This window comes from Miscanthus floridulus, chromosome 6 (genome assembly GCF_019320115.1).
Source record: "Miscanthus floridulus cultivar M001 chromosome 6, ASM1932011v1, whole genome shotgun sequence".
Taxonomy (NCBI): domain Eukaryota; kingdom Viridiplantae; phylum Streptophyta; class Magnoliopsida; order Poales; family Poaceae; genus Miscanthus; species Miscanthus floridulus.
The window spans coordinates 62,403,895-62,414,887 of NC_089585.1; the positions used below are offsets into that span (position 1 = coordinate 62,403,895).

The 10,993-nt window shown below is 45.0% G+C and overlaps 1 pseudogene; it reads right to left on the bottom strand.

The window, feature by feature from the left end:
• Nucleotides 1-3,429: 3,429 nt before the first annotated feature.
• LOC136458308 (uncharacterized) lies at nucleotides 3,430-8,361 on the bottom strand (annotated as a pseudogene).
• Nucleotides 8,362-10,993: the final 2,632 nt, after the last annotated feature.

Below are 10,993 nucleotides of genomic sequence, written 5' to 3' on the forward strand. Positions count from 1 at the left end.
GCACCCAAAGGTAACACTATGTTACAAGGCTCAAGTGGAAGCTCATTTCGATCTGTTTGGAGATATTGCTAATCTTGACGCAAGATAGGAGCACGGTTTGCGTCGAACTTACTATAGGCTCAGAAATCATTTTGGACACACTTGATGGAACTCCTAGGTGAAGTGGGTCATTTGGAATCTCGCTTCTTTCCATTTGGAGACAGTGTTAGTGTTGGTGCAAGATAGCTGCATGGTTCGCGCTAGACATACCACGGGCTTAGATATAATTTTGGATGCACCTGATGGTACCACTAGGTGACGAGGCTCAAGTGGAAGCTCGTTTCGGTCCGTTTGAAGATAGTGCTAATCTTGAGGCAATATAGGTGCACGGTTTGCGTCGAACATACCATAGGCTCGTAAATCGTTTTGGACGCACCCGATGGAACTTCTAGGTGACGGGGTCATTTGGAATCTCACTTCTTTCCGTTTGGAGACACTGTTAGTGTCGGTGCAATATAGTTGCATGGTTTGCGGTAGACATACCATAGGCTCAGAAATCGTATTGGACGCACCCGATGGTAACACTAGGTGACGAGGCTCTAGTGTAATCTCATTTCGGTCCGTTTGGAGATAGTGCTAGCCTTGACGCAAGATAGGAGCACGGTTTGCGTCGTACATACCATAGGCTCGAAAATCATTTTGGACAGACTTTATGGCACTCCTAGGTGACGTGGGTCATTTGGAATCTTGCTTCATTCCGTTTGGAGACAGTGTTAGTTTTGGTGCAATATAGGTGCATGGTTTGCGATAGACATACCATAGGCTCAGAAATCGTATTGGCCGCACCCGATAGTAACACTAGGTGACGAGGCTCTAGTGGAATCTCATTTGGGTCTGTTTGGAGATAGTGCTAGCCTTGACGCAAGATAGGAGCACGGTTTGTGTCGTACATACCATAGGCTCGAAAATCATTTTGGACACACTTTATGGAACTCCTAGGTGACGTGGGTCATTTGGAATCTTGCTTCTTTCCATTTGGAGACAATGTTAGTTTTGGTGCAATATTGGTGCATGGTTTGCGCTAGATGTACCATAGGCTCAGAAATCGTTTTGGACGCACCCGATGGTACCACTAGGTGACGAGGCTCAAGTGGAAGCTCGTTTCGGTCCGTTTGAAGATAGTGCTAATCTTGTGGCAATATAGGTGCACGGTTTGCATCGAACGTACCATAGGCTCATAAATTGTTTTGGACGCACCCGATGGAACTCCTAGGTGACATGGGTTATTTGGAATCTCACTTCTTTCGGTTCGGAGACACTCTTAGTGTCGGTGCAATAAATGTGCATGGTTTGCGGTAGACATACCATAGCCTCAGAAATTGTTTTGGACACACTCGATGGTACCACTAGGTGACGAGGCTCAAGTGGAAGCTCGTTTCGGTCCGTTTGGAGATAGTGCTAATCTTGACGCAAGATAGTTGCACGATTTGCGTCGAACATACCATAGGGTCAGAAATCATTTCGGAAGCACCCGATGGAACTCCTAGGTGATGTGGGTCATGTGGAATCTCGCTTCTTTCTATTTGGAGACAGTGTTAGTGTCAGTGCAAGATAGGTGCATGGTTTGATCTAGATGTACCCTAGGCTTAGAAAATCATTTTGGACACACCCGATGGTACGACTAGGTGACGAGGCTCAAGTAGAAGCTCGTTTCGGTCCCTTTAGACATAGTGCTTATATTGATGCAAGATAGGAGCATGGTTTGCGTCAAACGTACCATAGGCTCAGAAATCGTTTTGGACGCACCCGATGGAACTCATAGGTGACGTGGGTCATGTGGAATCTCGCTTTTTTCTATTTGGAGAGTGTTAGTGTTAGTGTTAGTGCAAGATTGGTGCATGCTTTGTGAGAAATGTACCAGAGGCTCAAAAATCATTTTAGCCACACTCGATGGTACCACTAGGTGACGAGGCTCAAGTGGAAGCTCGTTTCGGTCCTTTCGGACATAGTGCTAATCTTGACGCAAGATAGGTGCATGGTTTGCGTCGAGCTTACAAATAGGCTCGAAAATCATTTTGGACGCACCCGTTGGAACTCCTAGGTGACGTGGGTCATGTGGAATCTCACTTCTTTCTCTTTGGACTAGTAAGTGTCGGTGCAAGATAGGTGCATGGTTTGCGCCAAACGTACCATCTACTCAGAAATCATTTTGGATTCACCCGATGACGAGGCTCAAGTGGAAGCTCATTTCGGTCTGTTTGGAGATAGTGCTAATCATGATGCAAGATAGATGCATCATTTGCGTCGAACATACCATAGGCTCGGAAATTGTTTTGGACGCACAGGATGGAACTCCTAGGTGACGTGGGTCATGTGGAATCTCCCTCCTTTTCCTTTGAGATAGTGTTAGTGTCAGTGCAAGATAGGAGCAAGGTTTTCGCCAAACGTACCATCGACTCAGAAATCATTTTGGTCGCACCCGATGGTACCACTAGGTGACGAGGCTCAAGTGGAAGATCGTTTGGTCCGTTTGAAGATAGTGCTCAACTTGAGGCAATATAGGTGCACGGTTTGCGTCGAACTTACCATAAGCTCATAAATTGTTTTGGACACACCCTGATGGGACTAGGGGTTGTTCCTGATCTTTTGGTGAGTGTGGATAAACTCGATTTGGGGTGGATTCGACGTTGGCTGTCCGACTACAACGACCACAAGGTTGCTGCGCCTTAGCAACAGGTACACCAGCTCCGATTGTGATGTTCTTGCCGTGCCAAGAACACCAAGAACCTGCAAGCAACCGAGAACAAGCAAGAACAAGATGAACAAGCAAATAACTCACGGATTTAAGCCAAAGGCTGAATCTGAATCACAAGTTGGGGTCTTGAAACAAGCAAATCGGGTGGTCTAGCCGACACACGCGTTTACAAGGAAGAAGCAGCAGCTATCTTGCATCTAAACAAAACCCACCCTCATTCTGATGGCTGCTGGCTCTATTTATAAGGAGGAGAGCACAAGGGGGAGTGGGAAACCCTAATCTGGGCGTCCCTCAAAGGGTTGTAGTTAGTACAAGGCCCAGGCCCAAGCTGTAGGTCTCTGCGTCCTTTGGCTTGCTGCACACAGCTTCGGTAGATTCTGATAGTGGGGTTGGACCCATGTGAAAGAGGACGATGCGCTCTTTCCAACAAGTCAAAAACCAGCTTCATTGGATCTCGTATCAAGGAGTTATGGTACTTTTGATGGAGTGTCCGCTGCTGTCTCGAGATGAGCTGTGCGCCCCATTAATGATGATTCCCACTTGTTCGGCTGCTCCATCCTCATCATGGGGTCTAAACATGAGGCAATGGAGTCTTGACCAACATTCCTAAGAATAAGCCAATCATCACCATGATTTAGTAGCATCCAATTCTGAGACGAGTTTGTATGAACAGCGAGGAACGACTTTACCTGATAATTAAGTTGTCGTGCTCGAGCTCTTGTCATCGGACCTTGTTGTGCAGCAGGTGTGGTTGTATCAATGGAAGGGATGTCCTCATCATCCTCCCCTTCTTGCATTTGAGTCGTCCTCGACTCTAGTTCATCCTCTTCTCCCAAATATGGCTTCAAATCTGCAATGTTAAATGTGGGCCTAACCCCAAAAGCTGTAGGTAGCTCAAGTTTGTACGCATTATCATTAATCCTTTCTAACACTTTAAAAGGACCATCGGCTCTAGGCAGCAACTTAGACTTTCGCAAATCAGGGAACCTATCTTTTCTCAAATGGAGCCAAACTAGATCACCAGGTTCAAAAATGACATGTTTCTTCCCTTTGCTACCAGCTAGTTTATACTTTGCATTCATGCACTCTATTTTCTCTTTAGTGGTTTCATGCAATTTTAAGATCAGTTCAGCACGTTGTTTAGCATCAAAGTTCACTCGCTCCGAGGTCGGAAGAGGTAACAAATCAATAGGAGCACGTGGCACAAACCCATAAACTATCTCAAAAGGGCTTTTCTTAGTGGTAGAATGCTGTGAACGATTATAAGCAAACTCAACATGAGGCAAGCACTCTTCCCACATTTTTATGTTCTTTTTCAAAACAGCCCTAAGCAATGTAGATAAGGTTCTATTGACAACCTCAGTTTGTCCATCAGTTTGGGGATGACAAGTAGTGGAAAATAAAAGCTTAGTCCCTAGCTTAGCCCACAAAGTTCTCCAAAAATGACTAAGAAATTTTGCATCCCGATCAGAAACAATGGTGTTAGGCACACCGTGCAATCGAACAATCTCACGAAAGAACAAATCAGCAACATGTGTAGCATCATCGCTCTTATGACATGGTATGAAATGTGCCATTTTAGAAAATCTGTCCACAACAACAAACACACTATCCCTCCCCTTCTTTGTTCTAGGCAGTCCTAAAACAAAGTCCATTGAAATATCTTCCCATGGTGCACTTGGAACAGGAAGAGGCATGTATAAACCATGAGGATTAAGGCGTGACTTAGCTTTCTGGCATGTTGTGCAGCGAGCAACGAACCTCTCCACGTCTCTCCTCATCTTGGGCCAAAAGAAATGACCAGCAAGGATGTCCTCTGTCTTTTTCACACCAAAATGTCCCATGAGTCCTCCTCCATGCGCTTCCTGCAACAATAACAAACGCACGGAGCTAGCTGGAATGCATAGCTTGTTGGCTCTAAAGACAAACCCATCGGTGAGGATGAATCTGTTCCATGTTTTCCCCTCTTGGCAATTCAGCAATACATCTTTGAAATCATTGTCATGTGCATATTGTTCCTTAATAGTTTCCAAACCAAAGATTTTAAAGTCAAGTTGTGAAAGCATGGTGTAACGTCTAGACAAAGCATCAGCAATTATATTTTCCTTCCCCTTTTTGTGTTTGATGACATAAGGAAAGGACTCGATGAATTCAACCCACTTGGCATGTCTACGGTTCAGTTTTGCTTGACTACGGATGTGTTTCAATGATTCATGATCAGAATGTATGACAAACTCTTTGGGCCACAAATAATGCTGCCATGTTTCCAAAGTCCGAACTAGAGCAAGCAATTCCTTATCATAAGTAGAATAGTTCAAACTAGGGCCACTCAACTTTTCACTGAAATACGCCACAGGTTTTCCCTCTTGTAACAGCACACCACCCAACCCAATTCCACTAGCATCACATTCAAGCTCAAAGGTTTTGTTGAAATCAGGAAGTTGGAGTAAAGGTGCATGAGTTAACTTATCTTTGAGCGTGTTGAAAGCATCCTGTTGGGCTGCAGCCCAAGTGAAGGTTGCACCCTTCTTGGTGAGTTCATGCAGCGGGGCTGCAATGGTGCTGAAGTCCTTCACAAATCGACGGTAGAAACCAGCAAGTCCTAGAAAACTCCGCACTTGTGTGACCGTGCAGGGAACAGGCCAGCTGTGTATGGCCTCAACCTTGGCTTGATCAACTTCGATTCCCTGCGGTGTCACAACATATCCAAGAAAAGAGACTCGATCTGTGCAAAAGGTGCACTTCTCAAGATTGCCAAACAAGTGTGCATCCCGAAGAGCATTGAAAATGGCACGCAAATGATCAAGATGTTCCTCTAATGATCTACTATATATCAAGATGTCATCAAAGTATACCACTACAAATCTGCCAATAAAAGAGCGTAAAACCTCGTTCATTAATCTCATGAAAGTGCTGGGTGCATTAGTCAATCCAAAGGGCATGACAAGCCATTCATATAAACCAAACTTAGTTTTAAACGCTGTTTTCCATTCATCTCCTAGCTTCATACGAATCTGGTGGTAACCACTACGCAAATCAATTTTAGAGAACACAATTGAGCCACTCAATTCATCAAGCATATCATCTAACCTTGGAATAGGATGACGATATCTGATTGTGATGTTGTTTATCGCTCTACAATCAACACACATGCGCCATGATCCATCCTTCTTAGGAACTAAAAGCACTGGAACGGCACAAGGGCTAAGAGACTCACGCACATAACCTTTGTTGAGCAATTCTTGTACTTGTCTCTGAATCTCTTTTGTCTCGTCCGGGTTGGTCCTATACGGCGCACGATTAGGCAAGGAAGCCCCTAGGGATGAGGTCAATCTGGTGTTCAATCCCTCGAATTGGTGGCAGCCCCGGTGGTACCTCCTTTGGAAAAACATCGGCATACTCCTGCAAAAGATTAGTGACAGCAGGAGGCAAAGAAATAGATGTATCTTCGAGTGAAAATAAAGTTTCTTTGCAAACCAAAGCATAGCAAACAGTAGTACTAGCATCAATCTCATCCAAATCAGATTTGGTGGCAAAGTAACAAGAGCCTTTCAGCTTGATCTCATTTTTATTATGATGAACAGATTTGCTAGACTTCTTCTTATGTTTCTCAAGTTCATTAGCGACAATCTGATTTTCACTAGCAACAGCCTGATTCTTAAGTTTGCTAGATCTAGCAAGTTCATCTCTTAGAATAGACTCAGGGGACATGGGGTGCAACACAATCTTCTTGTCATTATGCACAAAAGAGTATTGATTTGTTTTACCAGAGTGCAAGGAATCTTTATCAAACTGCCATGGTCTACCTAACAACATAGAGCATGCTTGCATAGGCACAACATCGCAGTCAATGGAATCATGATAAGAACCAATGGCAAACTCTACCCTTACCAATCGGGTTACCTTCACCTTGCCGCTGCTGTTAAGCCACTGAATGTAGTAAGGCTGCGGGTGTGGTTTTGTGCTCAATGAAAGCTTCTCCACCATTTCAGCACTTGCCAAGTTGTTGCAGCTTCCTCCATCTATGATCACACGGCAAGAGCGTTCCTTGATCACACACTTGGTTTGAAACAAAGTGTGGCGCTGATTTTGTTCAGCCCTCTCCATTTGGGCACTTAGCACCCGCTGCACCATGAGGCTCTCATAGTGCTCAGCAGCTTCAGCCCTAATGTGCTCTTCGTCTTGTTGGAAATCATCTCCTTCCGCTACATTGTTAGCAGCAAGCAAAGCATATGTTTCTTCATCAAAATCACTAGCAGAGGAATACCCACCATCAGCTCGCACAATCATCACACGTGTGCTTGGGCAGTCCTTGCGTATGTGGCCATATCCTTTGCAGCGTAGGCACTGAATATCCCTTGTTCTCCCCGTGGATACCACCGAGGATGAACTCTTGGCAGATGTAGCCGTTGCTCCTCTAGTTGGTTCACTTGGGCATGGTACAGAATTTGTTGTAGAGGAGCGTGGCTTGATGGTCGAGGAAGATTGTGGGGGTGCACGCGTTGATGGTGCAGCAGCATTGGAGGGTGTCCACGGGCTAGCACGACCTGCAGGAATGTTAGCCCTCATGCTAGCTCGTCGTCCCTGCACTTCTCGTTCAGCTTTACAAGCAAGGTGAAATAAACGATTGACAGAATTATATTCCTTATAAGCTAGAATGTCCTGAATCTCCCGGTTCAGCCCACCCATAAATCTAGCTATGGCACCATCCTCATTTTCCTCTAGCCCACAACGAAGCATACCCATTTGTAGCTCTTGATAGTACTCTTCTACAGATTTGGATCCTTGCCTCAATTGTTGCAACTTATGTAAAAGATCACGGGCATAATAAGAAGGAACAAATCTGGCCCTGCATGACCCGTTTCAAAGCATCCCAAGTTGGTGTGTTATTTGGGTTCTTACGATGGTATTCAGACCACCAAACAGAGGCAAAGTCAGTAAACTCACTAGTTGCAGCCCTAACACGTTTGTCCTCAGGGAAATCATGGCAAGTAAATTTCTGATCAACAGCTAATTCCCAACTAAGGTACATATCAGGATTATACCTCCCATCAAAAGCAGGTATGGTGAATTTAATCTTGCCAAATGAGTCATCGGCACGTACCTCTTGCCGTGGTCGGCGAGGACCTGTCTCATGGCGGCGGCGATGTTGTTCGATGCGTCGATGACCATTCAGCTCCTCATCAAGCTCAGTGTCCGCTGCATATTCTTCTTCATCATGACCAGCAGCACTGCCCATGGTGTTGTTGTTGTTGTGATTGCGTCGTTCGAAACCATCACAGCGATTCTGTTCCATCCTCTCCAATCGCTCCAAGACACCTACAAGAGATGTATTAACAGAACCAAGAGTGCCTTCCAAGGAAGCCAACTTGGTGTTGGTCTCAATCTGAGCCGTCTCCAATTGACCAAGGCGCTCATTGGTGACACGAACATCCTCATCAAGGTGTTCAGCATGGAGCCTCACTTTGCGTTCAAAGTGTTGCAGCAAGGCTTTTGATCGAGGTGATTGTGGAGGGGTCCTTTCACCTTCTCCTGCCATGGTTAGTATGTAGCAAGGGAATCACAAGAAAATATGTCCTACCAACTAACTGAATTAGGTGGCAACAATTTTCATTCTCTCAGCATGTGCAACCGAGTTCTTACATGTCCTTACCTTGCTATGCAGATGGTGTTGGCGACGACAAGAACAACACAAGTAGTAGCAAGTAGAACCCTGTGACGTTGTAGATAATTTGTGGAGCTGTAGGTGGCTTAAAAAAATCAAGGTACAACTGGAACCACATTAGTCAATGCAAGTTGAATAAGTGTTCAAAGATAGTATCAGTGCTGGTCCTAGGCTAACCCGTGCTAGAGACGCGAGCCTAGACACAAATGTTGTCACCGGACAGTAGCAAACAATGGAAATGATGAGAGTAAATAGCATCAACTTAACCCTTCTTTTTTTCTTTCTTTCTTTCTTTCTTTCCTCCTTTTCCTTTCTTTTTCTTTTCTATTTTCTTTTCTTTTCTTTTCTTTCTTTTCTTTTCTTTTCGACAAGTAGCGCACAAACTGAACTTTTGCAATATGATTATAACAAGAATGCAGCAAGTAGCATAGACTTTCTTTTACTAGGGATAAGGATTGCAACAAGTAGTACAAATATGCAATTTGAACTCTCTTATTTTCAGAACTGAGTGTACTCAGATTTGCACCAAAAGGACAGGTGCATAAGGTAGTGTTTGTGTAGGCGCGGCTAAAGGTGATGGTGGTGAGGGTTTTCAGCGAAAAGGTGGAGAGAGCAGCGGTGCTTGAAGTGGTGGTGGTGGTTGGGGAGATGCAGCGGCTGAAGTGGCAACAGCGGATTGTGTGGTGACTAAAATGTGACAAGAACTCGAAACTCTAAAGGATTAGAACCTAAGAACCAGCACTTGACACCATGATGTAAAGCACAAACTCAACAAGCAAAGAACTAAGCAGATCAGCAAGGCTCAAACTTGTGTTTGGAATTTCAGTTCTATCCTATTTTTATATTTCTGGACTATAGGTAAAGTAATGAACGGTAAATCACTCACCAAAGAACCTTGCTCTGATTACCACATGATGGGACTAGGGGTTGTTCCTGATCTTTTGGTGAGTGTGGATAAACTCGATTTGGGGTGGATTCGACGTTGGCTGTCCGACTACAACGACCACAAGGTTGCTGCGCCTTAGCAACAGGTACACCAGCTCCGATTGTGATGTTCTTGCCGTGCCAAGAACACCAAGAACCTGCAAGCAACCGAGAACAAGCAAGAACAAGATGAACAAGCAAATAACTCACGGATTTAAGCCAAAGGCTGAATCTGAATCACAAGTTGGGGTCTTGAAACAAGCAAATCGGGTGGTCTAGCCGACACACGCGTTTACAAGGAAGAAGCAGCAGCTATCTTGCATCTAAACAAAACCCACCCTCATTCTGATGGCTGCTGGCTCTATTTATAAGGAGGAGAGCACAAGGGGGAGTGGGAAACCCTAATCTGGGCGTCCCTCAAAGGGTTGTAGTTAGTACAAGGCCCAGGCCCAAGCTGTAGGTCTCTGCGTCCTTTGGCTTGCTGCACACAGCTTCGGTAGATTCTGATAGTGGGGTTGGACCCATGTGAAAGAGGACGACTGCGCTCTTTCCAACAAGTCAAAAACCAGCTTCATTGGATCTCGTATCAAGGAGTTATGGTACTTTTGATGGAGTGTCCCCTGCTGTCTCGAGATGAGCTATGCGCCCCATTAATGATGATTCCCACTTGTTCGGCTGCTCCATCCTCATCATGGGGTCTAAACATGAGGCAATGGAGTCTTGACCAACATTCCTAAGAATAAGCCAATCATCACCATGATTTAGTAGCATCCAATTCTGAGACGAGTTTGTATGAACAGCGAGGAACGACTTTACCTGATAATTAAGTTGTCGTGCTCGAGCTCTTGTCATCGGACCTTGTTGTGCAGCAGGTGTGGTTGTATCAATGGAAGGGATGTCCTCATCACACCAGATGGAACTCCTAGGTGACGTAGGTCATTTGGAACCTCACTTCTTTCCATTTGGAGACACTATTAGTGTCAGTGCAATATAGGTGCATGGTTTGCTGTAGACATACCATAGCCTTAGAAATCATTTTGGACGCACTAGATGGTACCACCAGGTGACGAGGCTCAAGCCAAAGCTCGTTTTGGTCCTTGTAGATATAGTGTTAATCTTGACGCAAGATAGGTGCATGGTTTGTGTCACGCGTACCAATAGGCTCAAAAATCATTTTGGACACACAAGATGGAACTCCTAGGTGACGTGGGTCATGTGGAATCTCACTTCTTTCTCTTTGGAGATAGTGTTAGTGTCGGTGCAAGATAGGTGAACGGTTTGTGCCAAACGTACCATCGACTCAGAAATCATTTTGGACGCACCCGATGGTACCACTAGGTGACGAGGCTCACGTGGAAGCTCGTTTCGATCCATTAGGAGAACGTGCTAATCTTGATGCAAGATAGGTGCACCGTTTACGTCGAACATACCATAGGCTCGAAAATCATTTTGGATGGACCCGATGGAACTCCTAGGTGACGTGGGTCATATGGAATCTCTCTTCTTTACATTAGGAGACGGTGTTAGTATCGGTGCAAGATAGGTGCATGGTTTGCGCTAGACGTACCATAGGCTCATAAATCATTTTGAATGCACCCAAAGGTAACACTACGTTACAAGGCTCAACTGGAAGCTCATTTCGGTCCGTTTGGAGATATTGCTAATCTTGA